Below are 15,668 nucleotides of genomic sequence, written 5' to 3' on the forward strand. Positions count from 1 at the left end.
TGTCTTGTGCCTTAATGAAAATTACATTCCTAGTGACCTCATTATCTAGGTACTAAATAACACTGGAACTATGTCCCACTGGTTCCATGAACCATCCAGGCCTGGGTCTGATATCAAGTTCTTAAAGTCCGAAAGATGAAGATAACGAAGATTGAAACATAGCAGCAGCACGGTCCAGACACCCAAACATTAAATTATATCCGCTTGTTAAAATGTTATTTGTGAGCTGCCAAACTGCATGACCTTTCGCCACAGTTATGCAGTTATGTCCACCATGCAGGTATGAGACAGGTGCTTGATCTTTCTGACTAATCACAACACACTTCTAACGACACAGTACGTTGTATACTAATTTCCTAACCCTGTCAATTGATGCTTTTCGGCAAAAAAAAAATTGAAAAACATGAAAAATCACTGGTTTTTTTTTTTTTTTTTTTTTTTTTTTTAATTTTTATTATACTGGCTGGTGCAACAACGTTATTAATTTTACTGTCTCCTGTGAGAGTGAACATTTGCTCATTTTTCCATTATAAGAAATTCATACCTAACGCACCAGAAAAACTCTGAATTGAAAAAATTTAGGATAATAAATATGTCCCCCCATGGCGTGCACCCATCCCTCATTCCTTCTTTTACCAATACAATACATAGTGTTCGGACTTTGTGACTTATGTCCTTGTTGTGTGAAGTGTTACTTGTGCCCCTTTTGCGTGTCGTATCAACAGTTCGGCAAGATGGCGGGCCGCATGCAGTCGGGTCGTTTGTTTTGTATTTGGCTATCGTTTCGTTGTCATATTTGTATTCACTAAATCAGACTTTTAATATATTTATGGTCCTCTGGAAGAAATTCGTTGAAATAAAGAACATTTTGGTCCACACGGGCCGGATATTTACCAGTAATCGTGCGTGTATTTGTGTCATGTCTCGTGACGCTCATCTATTGTGATAGCGTTTTTTTTTTTTTTTTTAATCTCATGTTGTCGCAGTGTTGGTGAATACTTTATTTGTCAAACTTTCATTCCCTTTATTTCTGTTTTGTGCATTAAACGGCAAAATGAATGATAAGACAGAAGTGTTAAAGATTCGTCTCGAGCGTGGGGAAAACAGGTTATGTCGTGCCAATGCAGTTGCCGATAAAGTGATGAGCAGAGAAGATGAAAAATAGCATTTAAAAAGCTACTTTATAACATTTATTTTTTGTTCTGTAGCATTTATTAGCGTTTATAATTTTTTTTTAAATTCTGTAGTGTGTGATGTTCAAAAAATGCTTTTTAAAAATATAGGAATATAATAGGGATGGGGCGACCGAATCCAATATCCGCCGAATCCGCCGAATCCTAGGGATTCGAAGATTCGGCGGGTCTGATATAGGATTCGTCAAAGGATTCGGTTTTTTACTATTTACGGGGAAAAAAATACAGTAAAATTCACGAGGTCCCGCATGGTAGGTTTTTCCGTATAAAGCGTTTAAATTGCCCGAGGTCTCATCATTTACGCCATTAAATGTGTGACATAAAGTCCGTTAAAATTTTTTCTGAAACTTTCTGTCTAAATAATGGCGCACGTAAATATGAAAAAAAGACAAATGAACAACAACATACGAAGAAATATGGATGATGTACCATAACTACAGTACAAACCCAATAGATATTTTAAGATAATTACCATAATAAGAACTAAAGATTCTTTGTAGATACCATAATTACTACAGAAGCATGATGGCTACCATATTTGCACTATATTTACCGTAACAACCGAGATGTATATTTACCGTGATAGTAATGTATTATTTATTTATGACATATTAAATTAAAGAACATTGTTGAAAAAAAAAGGATGTTAAACTTTGATATGTACGGTTGGCACATTTTGCTAAGAAATAATGTGATGTGAAAGAATGCAGTACTACTACGAAAAGTGAAAATGGTACTCGTGGATTTTTAGGTTATGTCAGTCTCTTTCGTTTTTCAGTAATATCGGCCGAAAATTAACAAGCGTACTGTATCGGAGGTCGGCAGAAATGCCGATTCAACTAAATATTGGCAAAATCGGCTTCTTCAATACAGCTCTACATTTAATGACATGAGTAAACATATTTCAGATTTCAGGATATTGAAAAAGACTTTAATTTCCATGTAGGTTTATGTGTGTATGTTTTTTTTTGCAAGTGTAAATTGAATAAAGTAAAATGCTTTTATTTTTATTACTTTCAATTGATTAAACTTTAATGACCAGTTACAGATATTTATGACACTAATTTTGAGGTTAAGCAATTTTACTAAAGCATTCCAGCCAAGCAGGTTGCCAGCGATAGACGCTTCTCTTCTGCTGGAAACACTATCTCATCTCCAATCGTAGAGCTAATTTAACTCCTGAACGTGCAGAACAAATTATTGTTCTGCATGATAGATTAAAGAACAGAATTTAATACTCTGTGACAATCTCTCTCAGAATTATTGTGCTGAAAAGTGGAAATGTTGAAACAATGTGAATGTACTTTTCAAACAACATGATTTTTGGTGCTAAGTTTGTTGAAGCTCAGTAAGGACTCCAGAAAAATTGACAAGGATGAAATTTTCCCAAAGATATGTTACATTTACACAAACATATACTTGGTTATGTTAGTTGGATGATATCAGTTACTAATAAACCAATGGAAACAGGTAAGATTCAATGGGAAAAAAAAATGTTATTTTTTTCTAGCAGTGCAAAATGTAAACACACACTGTCAATACTTACCCAAAATTAATAAGGCCACTTCATTTTAATACTTTATTCAAACATTATACTAAGGTTAAGATAAAAATAATTTCCCAAAAGTGTAACTGTACCACAAAAGCTCGAGCTCGGCTCGAAGTAAAATTCTTAGGCTCGCAGACCTCTAGCTTATTTATAGAAGAAATCCTAACCGCTAATCTGTACTGAAACTGAAATTTCTCAAGAAAATATTTTTGTCTTTATATACACTTAGGCTATACCAGAAATGTACCAAACTACATGTGATAAAGTCAAGGGACTTTTAGTGCAAGCAGAATACATCTCACTTACATTAGATATGTGGACATCATCTGTTAAAAGATTCGGATTCGGGTTCGAGATTCGGCAATTCCAGTCGAGGATTTGAGTTAGGATTCGGATTCGAGGAAATCAGGATTCGCCCCATCCCTAGAATATAATATAACAATACTGACATTGTAATTACATATAGTAATTACCTAATAAAGAATTGAATCAAAATATAAATAAATACAGCTACATGGGACAATCAATCATACAAATTTTTATTTCTGACCACTAGTAACACAACATACTGTAGCAGAGAAATTTGATACACTAAAAAAATTACACATCATGTTCATGATAATTCATGATTAAATGAAAGCATTGAACATGATGGACGGCGAGGGGTGGAAGAGACCTTTTTTTGCCTGTAAGGACTACAAGAAGGGAAGGGAAGTTTGAGGGTGGCATGTTGAATGATGGAAGGCAAGGGGTGAGAGAGACTTTTTTTTTGCTTGGAAGGAATGTGCATGGGGGGGGGGGGGGAAGGGAAGTTGTTTTACAGTTACCGGGTAGTGTTTATGAGGAAAATAAGTTATACAACTGAGTTCAAACAGAAAGGTGTGAAGTATGCCGAATGAAACGGAAAAAATGTGGCGGCAATAAAATAAGATACGGCAGCAGCCAATGTCAAGACTGACTGGTGCAGCCAAACATAACTACAGAAGGCACCGAAAGATAAGTGATCATTTCGAAGGATGAAACAAGGAAAATATCCAGAAATAGAAGCGGCCATGACCGTGAGTGACAGGCAAAGAGATACGGTAAGGCAGGGCTGCCACCACTTTGAAAACAATATCCTTGATTGAAATGTGAAATATCCGGTACTATCCTTGTTTTTAATATAAAATATCCTGTAAAATCCTGTACATTAAAAAATACAAAAAAATATGCAATTTTTATGAAAATTACTTCATCATAATGTACGTAACTATACTACAATCAAAACAGTTCAATTTTTAAGACTTTATACGAGTACAGTACAACCCTGTTATAACATTCTCCAAAGGACCAACATAAAAAAATGTTATAAGCATGAAAATGTTATAAGCAGGAAATCTTCACTTTGTAAAAATTACGCGTGGATTGAATAAATTATAAAGTATAGGTAAAACAACACAAAATACAGGAGTAATACACTAAGTGGAAAATTGGTTAATTTTATTTATAGATAATACCTAATAATATGCTAAAGAAAAAAAATGTTTTGTACGATACAGTTCAGAGTCGAAACAGAAATATTCAACTCTTTTGCAATCACAACACGCGTTTGTTTGGGGTTCCTGTCCACTTGGTTAATAAACTGAATTTTTTCAGCTACAGAATATATTTTCGCTTATATTTATCGGCCATCATAGCCGTACAAAAACCTGAATAAAATTTCAATACGGTGTATTTTATTTAAATACGACCGTGACTACAATAAGTAAAAAAAAAATAATTACGGTAAAGGTTAACCACAAACAAAATCCGTGAATATATCCATAGAACAGTTAACCATCTCAAGGTGTTAAACCTTTGAAACAAAAACCAGCACCATAGACTACAGTAGCACTGTTTCCAACCATGTATCAGTGCACAAAATGTGCATCATAAATATAAAGGAACAAGTCATAGGCTAACAAGCGCGAACAGGACGCCATATTGATAGTCGATCCGGTGCAAGTTGTTTAGTGCGTGTGTACCACGTCTATGGTGAACTACTCAAATGTAAACATCTGATGTTTGTATATGCGTGCTGTATTTTCTAGCTATGGTTTCGCTCTAAATTATGACTTTGAAGGAAGGGATACTGCAAATTGTGGCAGTTATCAAAGCAAATTTGAACGTTAAAGGCGGGAATGTAGAAATTTTAATATTGTTACAGGCGGGAAATTAAAGCATTGTGATAAATGGAGAAATGATGGGACCATGAAATTATGGTGTTATAGGCGGGAAAATGTTAAAAACGGGAATGTTATAACCGGGTTGTACTGTATTTACCACACACACGTAGCCTACACTTCACCACTGGCAGTATTTAAATATCACTTTTTCAGATGTTTTGCCCTATTCCTCATTTCTTCTGTTGTCTGGAATTCTGCCATATTCTTCCTAGAAGAGATATGCAACAAAACATTTAGCATTGGCGATTTAAGACATGACCTGTGCGCTGTCTTGATAAGGTTGAGCTTACTAAATATCCTTTCCACCCCTGCATTGCTGTGTTGAAAAATAAGCATTGCCTTTGCAAGTTTACAAAGCAGTGGAAAACATGTTTTCCCATTAATTTCCATTTCATACTGTGACACTGCCAGGCCTGCCACCAAATTGGGTTCCTAAATCCTCATTACAGCATTTAAAAAATCCTGTAAAATGTATAGCCGTAATTGACATAATTTATTTTTCGCGGTAGTTTTAAATATACATTGCATTCCAAAACATAATTTAAAAAAAAATCAAATGAATGTAAAAAAATTTTAAGATTTGCCACTTACATTACAAAATTAATAGTTGGTATCACAATAAAATGAAAAGAAATTTAAAAATTTCTCTTCTGTATAGGCTTTGGTGCTTTTCTTATTTACAAACTATAAATACATCCATACAATTGAAGTTATTTATAAGTTTAAAAAAAAAAAAAAATGTATTTCACATCATTAAATAGCAACTTTTTCATGTTCTGTGCTGTTTTCTGCATCTCGTTAGTGGGCTTTAAGTTCTCATTCTGCAATGCAACAGCACATTTAACATTGGTGATTCCATTGACGATCTGTGAACCGTTTTAACCATCTTGAGATTGCTGAAAAAACCCTTTCCACAGCAGATTTTCTCCAGTTGCAGCACCACTCAAAGCCATTACTTTGTACAGATGAGTTTCAACAATCTCAGATGGAAAGAACCTTGCTAACTCTACAACCTGCCTAGTGACTGTAACATCAGTTGATTCATCAATCATCAGTGTGAAAAATTGTGTTTTCATTGCATAGGTAACATAATCTGCAGCTAATGTACCCAAAAGTTGAATAATTATCTGGCTAGTTTTAGTGCGAGAACAAGGAAAGTTTCTTGCAATTTCACTATCTGGAAACATTTGAGGGACAAGTTTCGTGAAATTATCACTGAGTTTCACAGATAGTAAATTGTTTTCGCAAACGAAGTTCGCCCATAACAGTTCCGCATCAATTATTTTATTTGGTTTGGTTACAAAACTCGTCAGAATAACTCTGATCAGCAGCTCGTTGGTTTTTCGCATGAACGTACGTCTTCAAGCCGCCCTTTTGTCACGTTCAGTTCCGAGTTGCAAGTCGAACAAACGGCGGAAAATTCCGTTTTGCCACGCCTCAACCATTTCAATTCTTGCTCCCATTCTTTACGATAACGCTGTTTATAAAGTGACCTGACCGGCGAAGCCTTAAGTTTTTTCTCCATCACAATCAGCTAAGACCAAAACTACTACTTAAATCACGTAAGAAGTTTGTAAACAAATGCCGCACCTAAAACATTGTAACGGCAAAAAAAAAATGTTTACTGACGCCATGACACTTCTAACTCAACAAACAAAAAACATTTCCCCCGAAACCATAGATATTGTACTTCATGAAATGCTATTTGGGAGTAAATGTTTTTGGTTTGTGGTTAAACGATTGGAAGTTCCATGGCGCTACACGTAATGTGTGTGTTTGCTTTAATGTTGGATGCTTGTATGGTTTGACAACTTCAAATAGGTAGTTGAATGTAAATATTTACACGAATGATATTCAAAAAATGAAAATATCGGCGAAGCGTAGTAAATATCCGTGAAAACGGATAAAATCCGTAAAAACGGCAGGTCTGCGGTAAGGTAATTTATTGTACACATCGCCCGGGACACGAGTTGTGTTTACAGCACTTTAGTGCAGACTGTACTGGTTTGCCTTGATAACTTCCGGTGGCTTATCGCTGCGCGCACACGCACACGCAGCTGCCTAATACCTTCCCGGTTGCCGCTTGTAAACAAAACATGTGCTCTGACGGGGGGAAAAATGCCAGTAGCTCAAATTCACACAATGGTAGTTTAGTATGTAGCGCAAATTCGCAAGTTGGTTAGTTTATCACATTTTATCGCTGGTAAACGGGTTTATCGCATTTATTCGCGGCTATATCGTTAAAACGATTTTTCATCCTCTCTAGTGATGTGTGACGATACGCAACATAGGCGTACCCAGGAATTTTTTTCGGGTGGTGTTCTTCCAGATTTTTAAGAAAAACTGCATAAACACCAAAAATTAATTATTTCTTGAGTAAATAAATAGAATAGTCTCAAATTTCATTTTTTCACCTGGGCTATTGTTGATATGTAATTTGTACGTAATTTTTCTTTCAATTAACTTAAGTAAGTTCACCTTACAATATTATAATACTTACAAAAAAAACAAAAAGATATATATATATATATATATATATATATATATAAATAATTAGTTAACTTAACAAATTTACATACGCACTTTACAAACTTATTCCTAATAAGTTGACGGCATGATAATAGAATAATTGCTGTATAGTTCGATTGTAAGGGTGATAGCAACTAAGGCCGGAATTACAATAGCCCGTCCATCTGTCATCCGTCTGTTAATTACGTGACCTGCACCCAATAAGATGGACTGAAAAATGTCATCCACTCGTCCGTCTAAAGCTTGGTAACTTTATACTTTTGACGGGTGAACGGATGAAACTATAACCTCCTAATGTCTTCTAGGTGTTTTCATATAAAATATTATATTAAAATGTATTAAAGTTTGTTTAATGGTTTAGCTGATTCCAAAATCATTTCTTAGGTTTAGTTTAGACACATTTCGAAAGCTCATTTTTGAAACAAAAATGGTCTAAGTCACGGAAGTATTTTAATTACATATGGTAACTCTGGAAATGTGAAAATACATACCCAAAAAAAAAACACTCTGAGTTTAATGAGTTTCAAGTACTTACTTTACATAATTGTTTAAGTAATATAATTACATATGATAATTTTTCCCCCCAAATTGTTAAGTTTTCTCAACAGTTGACAGCATTGATATGGAGAAATATTATGACGGACGAGCGGAGTGTTGTAAATCGCCAGCCGACCTCCGTAGCGTAGTCAGATGCACACCAGCTTATGGTACACTTGCGATAAAATATGATGAAAAACAATAATTAAATTTATATTTCTAGCTAAACTGATACCGCTCAATGCCAAAATCCAAGCAGTGAATTAAAGTGAAGTTGTATATAGCTTGGCGGCTGAAGGACGAACGGATGACAGACGGATGCGACGGCTGTTGTAATTCAGGCTTTACAATTAAAGTGTAGCAAAACAGAATTAAATCTTTATATAGGTATAAAAATCTCGTGTCACGATGTTTGTCCGGGCTAATTTCCGAAACTAAAAAATTGATTTTAATGAAATTTCGCACAAATATTTGTAACTTTGTCCAACATTATATATAGGCTACATTTTATTTTGATTAATGACATCGTTTTCCGAAAATCAGCTCCCAAGGGTGGTTAAGCACTGGCAACAGTGGGTATTCCATCTCCATGACAACGGGATTTTGCATTGTTTATGCCTTCTGCGTCTTCATGGCAACGGGCATCGCTTAGATCGAATTTTTTTTTTCTATTCGAGGCATATTTCTGTATAGATTTAATTATTATTTTATGTAAAATTATTTAAATTAAAAAATACATTTGTGCGAAATACCACTGACTAACTCATTACGATTGACTTGAAATCTTTCAACGGATTGAAACTTATCATAGTTACTCATTTTGTTATGTATGTAGACGCTCACTAGATATGATTTTCCGAAAATCAGCTCCCAAAGGGTGTTTTGGGGTTATGAAATATCAAAATTCCAGTTTTTGGTAGAAAATCACCATGGCAACGGCTGTTGCTTTGTTGATGCTTCATTCGTCTCTATGGCAACAACTAATTCACTGTTAGTGCAGTCCTCATCACCGTTGAAAAAATACGGGGACTTTAAATATCAAAAATTGCCCCCCCCCCCCCCCCCCCCCCCCCTCCCCCCCCTTTTTTTTTTTTTTTTTTTTCTCAATTTTATATCCTACAGACTTGAACTTGACAGTAATGTTCTCATGTTATGCAGGATGACGTTTTCCGAAAATCAACTCGCAAGGATGGTTAAGCATGGACAACAGTGGGACTTTGCATTGTTTATGCCTTGTGCGTCTCCATGGCAACGAGCATTGCTTTGATTTTTTTTTTCCATTCGAGGTGCGGCAGTGGCGTACCCACAAGGAGGGGCATGTATAATGAGCAGCGCAAGTGTTCTGCCTGTAGACTGCCGTAGCGAAGTACGGGTACATCAGTTGTACGTTGCGTGCTTGAGAATCGGGAAACCATCGGTGCTACTCGTTTTCTCTCCGGTACATTACAAAGCATTGTAATAAATTTTTGTCGAAATTAATTGCATTTTATTTCATTTATTATTACTGTAAATGGGATATTTAGTCTCATTTTCCCCCATTAGTATAGCTGTGCGAAGCTGGGTCGGGCAGCTAGTATATTATATATATTAAATTATATTGTTCTATTACAATATTCGCTAAAAACACCTACACATTGAGTAGAGGCCATTAAGCTACTGACTCAAACACAACTTCACACCACGTTGCACTCAACGAGGTCCCTTTCATCTGAGGCGAGAAATTGACATTTCAGCTTTTCAATGTTTGTAACAGTCGTTTAAAATTACGCACCTTGCGATAATCAAACTTTTTTCTTCGTGTTATACGTACAGATGTACGCAGTATTTAAATGAAAGTACCTGACTTGACAAAACGACCGAAAAACCTCTTCCCCCCTTCCCCCCCCCGCCAAATTTTTATTAGTTTTAAGAGTTTTGTATGAAATTAGCTCGCAATCACTACTGTTGCTCAATGCCAAATTCTACTAAGCAAATCTAAAAACATAATCAAAGAAGAGTTGAACTGATTATTCCATAGACCAACCACCACGATTTGAGAATTTAGACTGACCTATCATGAACCAACCATGGCAATTCAAATTTTTTTACGTTGACTTACCAATTGGGCTGCTTGGTGACGTTATTTCTCTCGTTGCTCTGTGTTTAGAAATTGAGCTCGAATGACATGAGTGTTCATAATTTTCTTGCCTTATTTCGGGGGGGGGGGGGGGGGGGTTTTGAACCCCCAAAACACCCCCCCTGGGTACGCCTATGATACGCAACGTGAGTTGCTTATCGCAACGTGTCGTGATCTGTCACAATTGCGTACTTGTTTTGAAGACGATCACTTGTCTTTGGAAATGTTGCTCAAAGATGACCCGGATTTCAACAAAAAACAGCACAGTGATCGCCTAAATGCTTTCGACGACACGTATTATCGTGTTCAGGCAATATACATTGCCACATGCAACAAGAATAAATTGCATGACGGCACGAAAGCACCAACTTCGCACAACCCATCTCAAGTAACTCTTCCAGCTATAAAACTACCACATTTCTCAGGAAATCCAACAGAGTGGCTTAATTTTTCTAACCTCTTTACCACATTGGTGGTAAACAATGCTCACTTGAACGATATTGAAAGGTTATCATACCTTAAAACATCACTGTCACCAGAACCACTCTCTCTTATCCAATCCCTGCCATTGATCAATGAGAACTTCAAAGTAGCTTGGAATTTGATTGAACAGAGATACAAAAATCTCAGGCTTATTGTGTCACACCACATTGATGCAATTATGCAGGCATCTACAGTGTCTCTTGCTCATCCTGCTTCATTAAGTGTCTTGGTGTCAGTGTTAAATGAACATATGGCTGCATTGCGTACTATGAAACTAGCAGTAGATTCTTGGGACCCACTCTTGCTACATTTTTTGGATTTACATCAACAATGGGAACTACATAATATTTCTGTGAGTGACACAGAAATGCCTACATTTGCTCAGTTTTTAGCCTTCCTTGAAAGTCATCGCCGGGCTTCGGAGGCAATGTCTGGAGCCTCCAGTAAGTCAGGGTCTTGAGTTAGGCAGGCACACTATAGCACTGTATCTCAGTCTCGCTCTCAACACACTTCACTGTTTGTTGGAAACACATTTGATTCTGCTGTAAAGTGCAGTGTATGTGACAGTGACCACCCACTTTACAAATGTCCACAGTTTGTACAATGCAAGCCAGAAGACCGCTACCAGATTGTCAAGAGACTTGACCTTTGTTTAAACTGCCTGGGAGCATATCATCAAATGAAACAGTGTTGGTCAAAAACCAGCTGTCACTCATGCAAGAGTAGACATCACTCGCTTTTGCACTTCACTGAAGCCAACACGCATACACTTTTGAAAGAAGAAGCAACTTCATTCCAGCATTCTCCACCTGAATCTGCAGCAACAAAACCTACACCAGCTGTTGCATTGGCTACAGCTCAGAGACCTGGTCAATCAGAACCCAGAAACGTGTTATTATCCACTGCCTTGGTGGATGTACAAGACAGTGTCGGTGGTTACCAGAATTTTCGAGCAGTCTTAGACTCAGCCAGTCAGTCGAGCTTCATAACTGAACATTGTGCCCAGCTTTTGGGGTTGACTCGTCAGAAGGCGTTCTTACCAATTTATGGACTATCACAAGCTCCCTTACACACAGCAAAGGGATTAGTTAAATGCTGCATTAAACCAGTTGGCAAAACAAACCCACAACTGCCACTTGCTGCATATGTTGTACCGAGAATAACTGCAGATTTGCCCACATTTCCTGTACATTCTGACATGTGGAATCATGTACAGTAAGTCCTCTATTTACGTCATTTCGGATTAACGTCGCTAATGTTTGAGTACTCATGTTTCAATTTAAGTTGTCGCCGATTCACAATAACGTCGTTTACAATGACCGTAAATCTTTATTTTAACCAAAACACCGTATATAATTCGTTTATAATTCTTTGTTTCCTTCGGTAGTTAATTTATGCTATGTAGCGTAAGCTACACGTTCACCGCCTTATCATACATCATGAGGGACGCTTCCTGCTCTCCGCGCGGTGATGCAATACTACCAGCCCGCCCGCTCTGCCACCCACGTAGAAGTGTTATCTACTTCCCGCAACGACACAGCATTTTCTCCTACCCCTTTTCGTCCAACTCCTGGGCACTTCAGTAGAGGTGTAAAAGTAACTAAAAAAAGTGTACCCGTATGTATTCGTTACTATAACAATTAGTACTCGTTACTTTCGAATCGTTACTCGTTACTTCTGATACCGCATAACATGCTATGTTATGTAACAGCAACGAATCGAGTCGTATTTCGTACGCGTACAGTATGACGTTGCATAAATAATAATAAATCGAATATAAACAATTAAAAGTATTTGATAATTAACAGCTTTTGTTAACCAAGAATTAATAAAATCTCATTAGAACAGCTTTATTATAATATCTCTTTTAAGATAAGAACAAAAAACGTGAAAATACGCGATAATAAAAAACAAAAACATACATATTTATAATTTGTAAAAAATACTTTCTTACGTTGTTTCTGTTCCAATCTCAAACTTTGTCTACACACACAATACCTTTAATAAACAGTAAAAAACTTGGACGACGAATTTCCAAATTATACTTTTCTTAATAAACAAACATCGTTCTTTGTAACGAGTAAGCGCGCGCATGCGTAAAACATACGAAAAATGCGAGTAACGAAATGCATTCGTGTGTAACGTTTCGTTACTCGTTACTAGATGCCGCACCCGTTACTCAGTAACGAATACATACGGTTTGCTACAGCTCTACACTTCAGTCGCTATGATATCATTGAGTTGGCCGGAGTTTTAAACGTGCCGTTGTTAACTTTATCGTGATTAAATGCGTTTGTAGTAGGCCTACAGCATCAGCTCACTGCAATTTTTGATTTTTTCTTCACAAGATGTCTTCCAAACGACTATATATCTGTTTTTATATTTCAATCAATAAAGGTAATAAAGCAGCTGGTTAAATAACCATTCTATAAAGCTGACAAGTACTAGTTGGACTTGTTTCCCACGCTGTCGGTTGTAATTTGCTGATAAAATTGCCCGTTGTCACGTCTGTATGCCAGCGCTTCCGGCCGACCTTGGGCCGTGGTCGGCCGGTGGCATGAAACATGGCTCATTTTGTGTCGTTTCTATTTACGTCGCGGTATTCAGGAACGTAACCCCGACGTAAACTGAGGACTTACTGTACTTCATTTGAATTTGGCTGACCCGACATTTGCTACTTCAAGTTCTATTGATATTTTGATTGGAGCAGATTTGTTTCCATATATACCCACAGGGCACAAGCTAGTAAAAAATGTGGATTCACCGGTCGCACTGGATACAGTTTTTGGTTGGATTCTTATGGGTAAAGTGCCCAGTCCCATTGTACCAACCAACCATAGTGTCACTCTCTTCGTATCGACTATGTGCCCTCCGCCATCTCTGGAAACTGTGGTTGAAAGGTTTTGGGAAATAGAGGACTTCCCCACTTGTGCACATCTATCGCCAGAAGATGAAGCCTGTGAGGCTTTCTTTAAAACCACTCACCATCGAGAACCTTCTGGACGTTACGTGGTTTCCCTTCCATTCCATTCACCTAAACCAATACTTGGAGACTCAAGAGCACACGCTGTTCGCTGTCTAGAGGCCTTGGAGCGCCGTCTGGTCAAGCAACCTGGACTGCGTACTGAGTACCAGGCCTTCATGGAGGACTACTTGCAGAGTGGTCACATGGAGGTAATTGCCAACCCATTGCATGATGTTGAGTCAGCCTATTATCTTCCTCATCATGGAGTTATCAAGGCAGAAAGCACCACCACCAAGCTGCGCGTTGTCTTCAATGCTTCTGCTAAGACCCAGCGAGACGTGAGTCTAAATGACATGCTGATGACCGGACCCAAATTACAGACAGATGTTCGAGAAATTCTGCTTCGGGTTCGTGTACACAAAGTTGTATTCACTGCAGACATCAAACAAATGTATCGGCAAATAATGGTGGACAAGGAGCATCAAGACTACCAGCGAATTGTGTGGTGTTGTTCTCCAACCGATCCTGTAGTGGACTATCGTTTGCAGACTTTTACTTACGGAGTTTCATCTGCCCCTTATCTAGCAATTTGCACCTTGCATCAGCTGGCCCAAGATGAGCAATGTAACTTCCCCCAAGCAGCTCATGTTTTGAAGTCTGATTTATATGTGGATGATGTTGTCACAGGGGCCAATAGTGTTGAAGAAGCCATTGCTCTTCAAAAGGAACTAATTGCTTTGTTGGCAGCTGGTGGCTTCCATCTCAGGAAGTTTGCCAGCACTCATAGTGAAGTGCTTGAATGGCTGTCCCCAGACCAGCTACAATCCCCAGCATCTATGTCTTTTGACAAAGAACAGCCAGCTGTGGTGAAAGTTCTTGGTGTACAGTGGAACCCTAGCTCAGACTGTTTTTCTTATCAGATGACTCCATTAAACAACTCAAGCACCAAGAGGGCAATTCTTTCAAATATCGACAGGATCTTTGATCCCCTTGGATGGCTGACGCCCATCCTCTTGTATGCCAAGTCTCTTGTACAGCTGTTGTGGCTCACTGGAGCAGGATGGGATGAACAGCTTCCTCCAGAGGTCTTATGCAGGTGGTATGATTTTAAGTCTGAACTGTCTTTGTTGTCACAACTTCGACTGCCTCGGTGTGGATCAGGCTCAGTAAAAGCTGTTCATGAACCGCACGGGTTTTGCGACAGTTCAGAGGTTGGCTATGCGTGTGTCATCTATCTCAGATCAATGTTTTCAGATGGTGGAATCAAGGTCTCACTATTGATGGCAAAATCAAGAGTAGCACCGGTGAAAAGAATCTCTTTGCCTCGCCTTGAGTTGTGTGCAGCTGTGATGTTAGCCAAGCTAATCAGTTTCGTGACCAATGTATACAATGTGGTGCTGGACATCATGCAAGTGTATGCATGGTCAGACTCAACAGTTGTTCTTCATTGGATTGCATCATCACCCCACCGATGGAAAACATTTGTGGCAAATCGTGTCAGCATCATACAGGACTTAACTGAAAAGGAATTCTGGAGACATGTTCACACTGAAAACAACCCAGCAGATTGTGCATCCCGTGGCTTGTTGCCCTCACAACTTATTGATCATCCTCTGTGGTGGTCTGGAGCCCCATGGCTTAGACAGCCTCACAGCCAGTGGCCAAACGATACCCTGGGTAGTGTGGTAATTGATGATGCCATTGCATGTGAAGAAAATCTTACAGAAATAAGTTGTGTGACAGAGGTATCCCTAGAATTTGTTGCCAGATTATCTTCCTTCAGCAAGCTGCAGCATGTTGTTGCTTACTGCCTTCGGTTTGGAGACAACTGTCGTCAACCTAAGGAAAGTCGTTCTCTGGGACCGTTGACAACTACGGAATTGCAAAAGGGCTTGGAAGTTTGCATCAGACATGCCCAACAATGCTTTGCAGCTGATAAGGTTAACTTGGACAAGGGGCAGTGCCCCTTCGTAGATAATGTGGGTATCATCCGTGTAGGAGGGAGGTTAAGTCAGGCATCCCTTCCCTATTCTGCTCAACATCCTATATTTTTGCCCAAAGATCACCCATTCACGTTAATGGTAATCAATCA

At 38.2% G+C, this 15,668-nt stretch overlaps 1 protein-coding gene across 1 annotated transcript in view; it reads left to right on the forward strand.

The window, feature by feature from the left end:
* Positions 1-15,668, forward strand: part of LOC134540351 (helicase domino) — a 329,560-nt gene that overhangs the window by 112,613 nt on the left and 201,279 nt on the right. The gene's annotated exons all lie outside the window — the stretch shown is intronic.

Source organism: Bacillus rossius, chromosome 16, assembly GCF_032445375.1.
Source record: "Bacillus rossius redtenbacheri isolate Brsri chromosome 16, Brsri_v3, whole genome shotgun sequence".
Lineage (NCBI taxonomy): Eukaryota > Metazoa > Arthropoda > Insecta > Phasmatodea > Bacillidae > Bacillus > Bacillus rossius.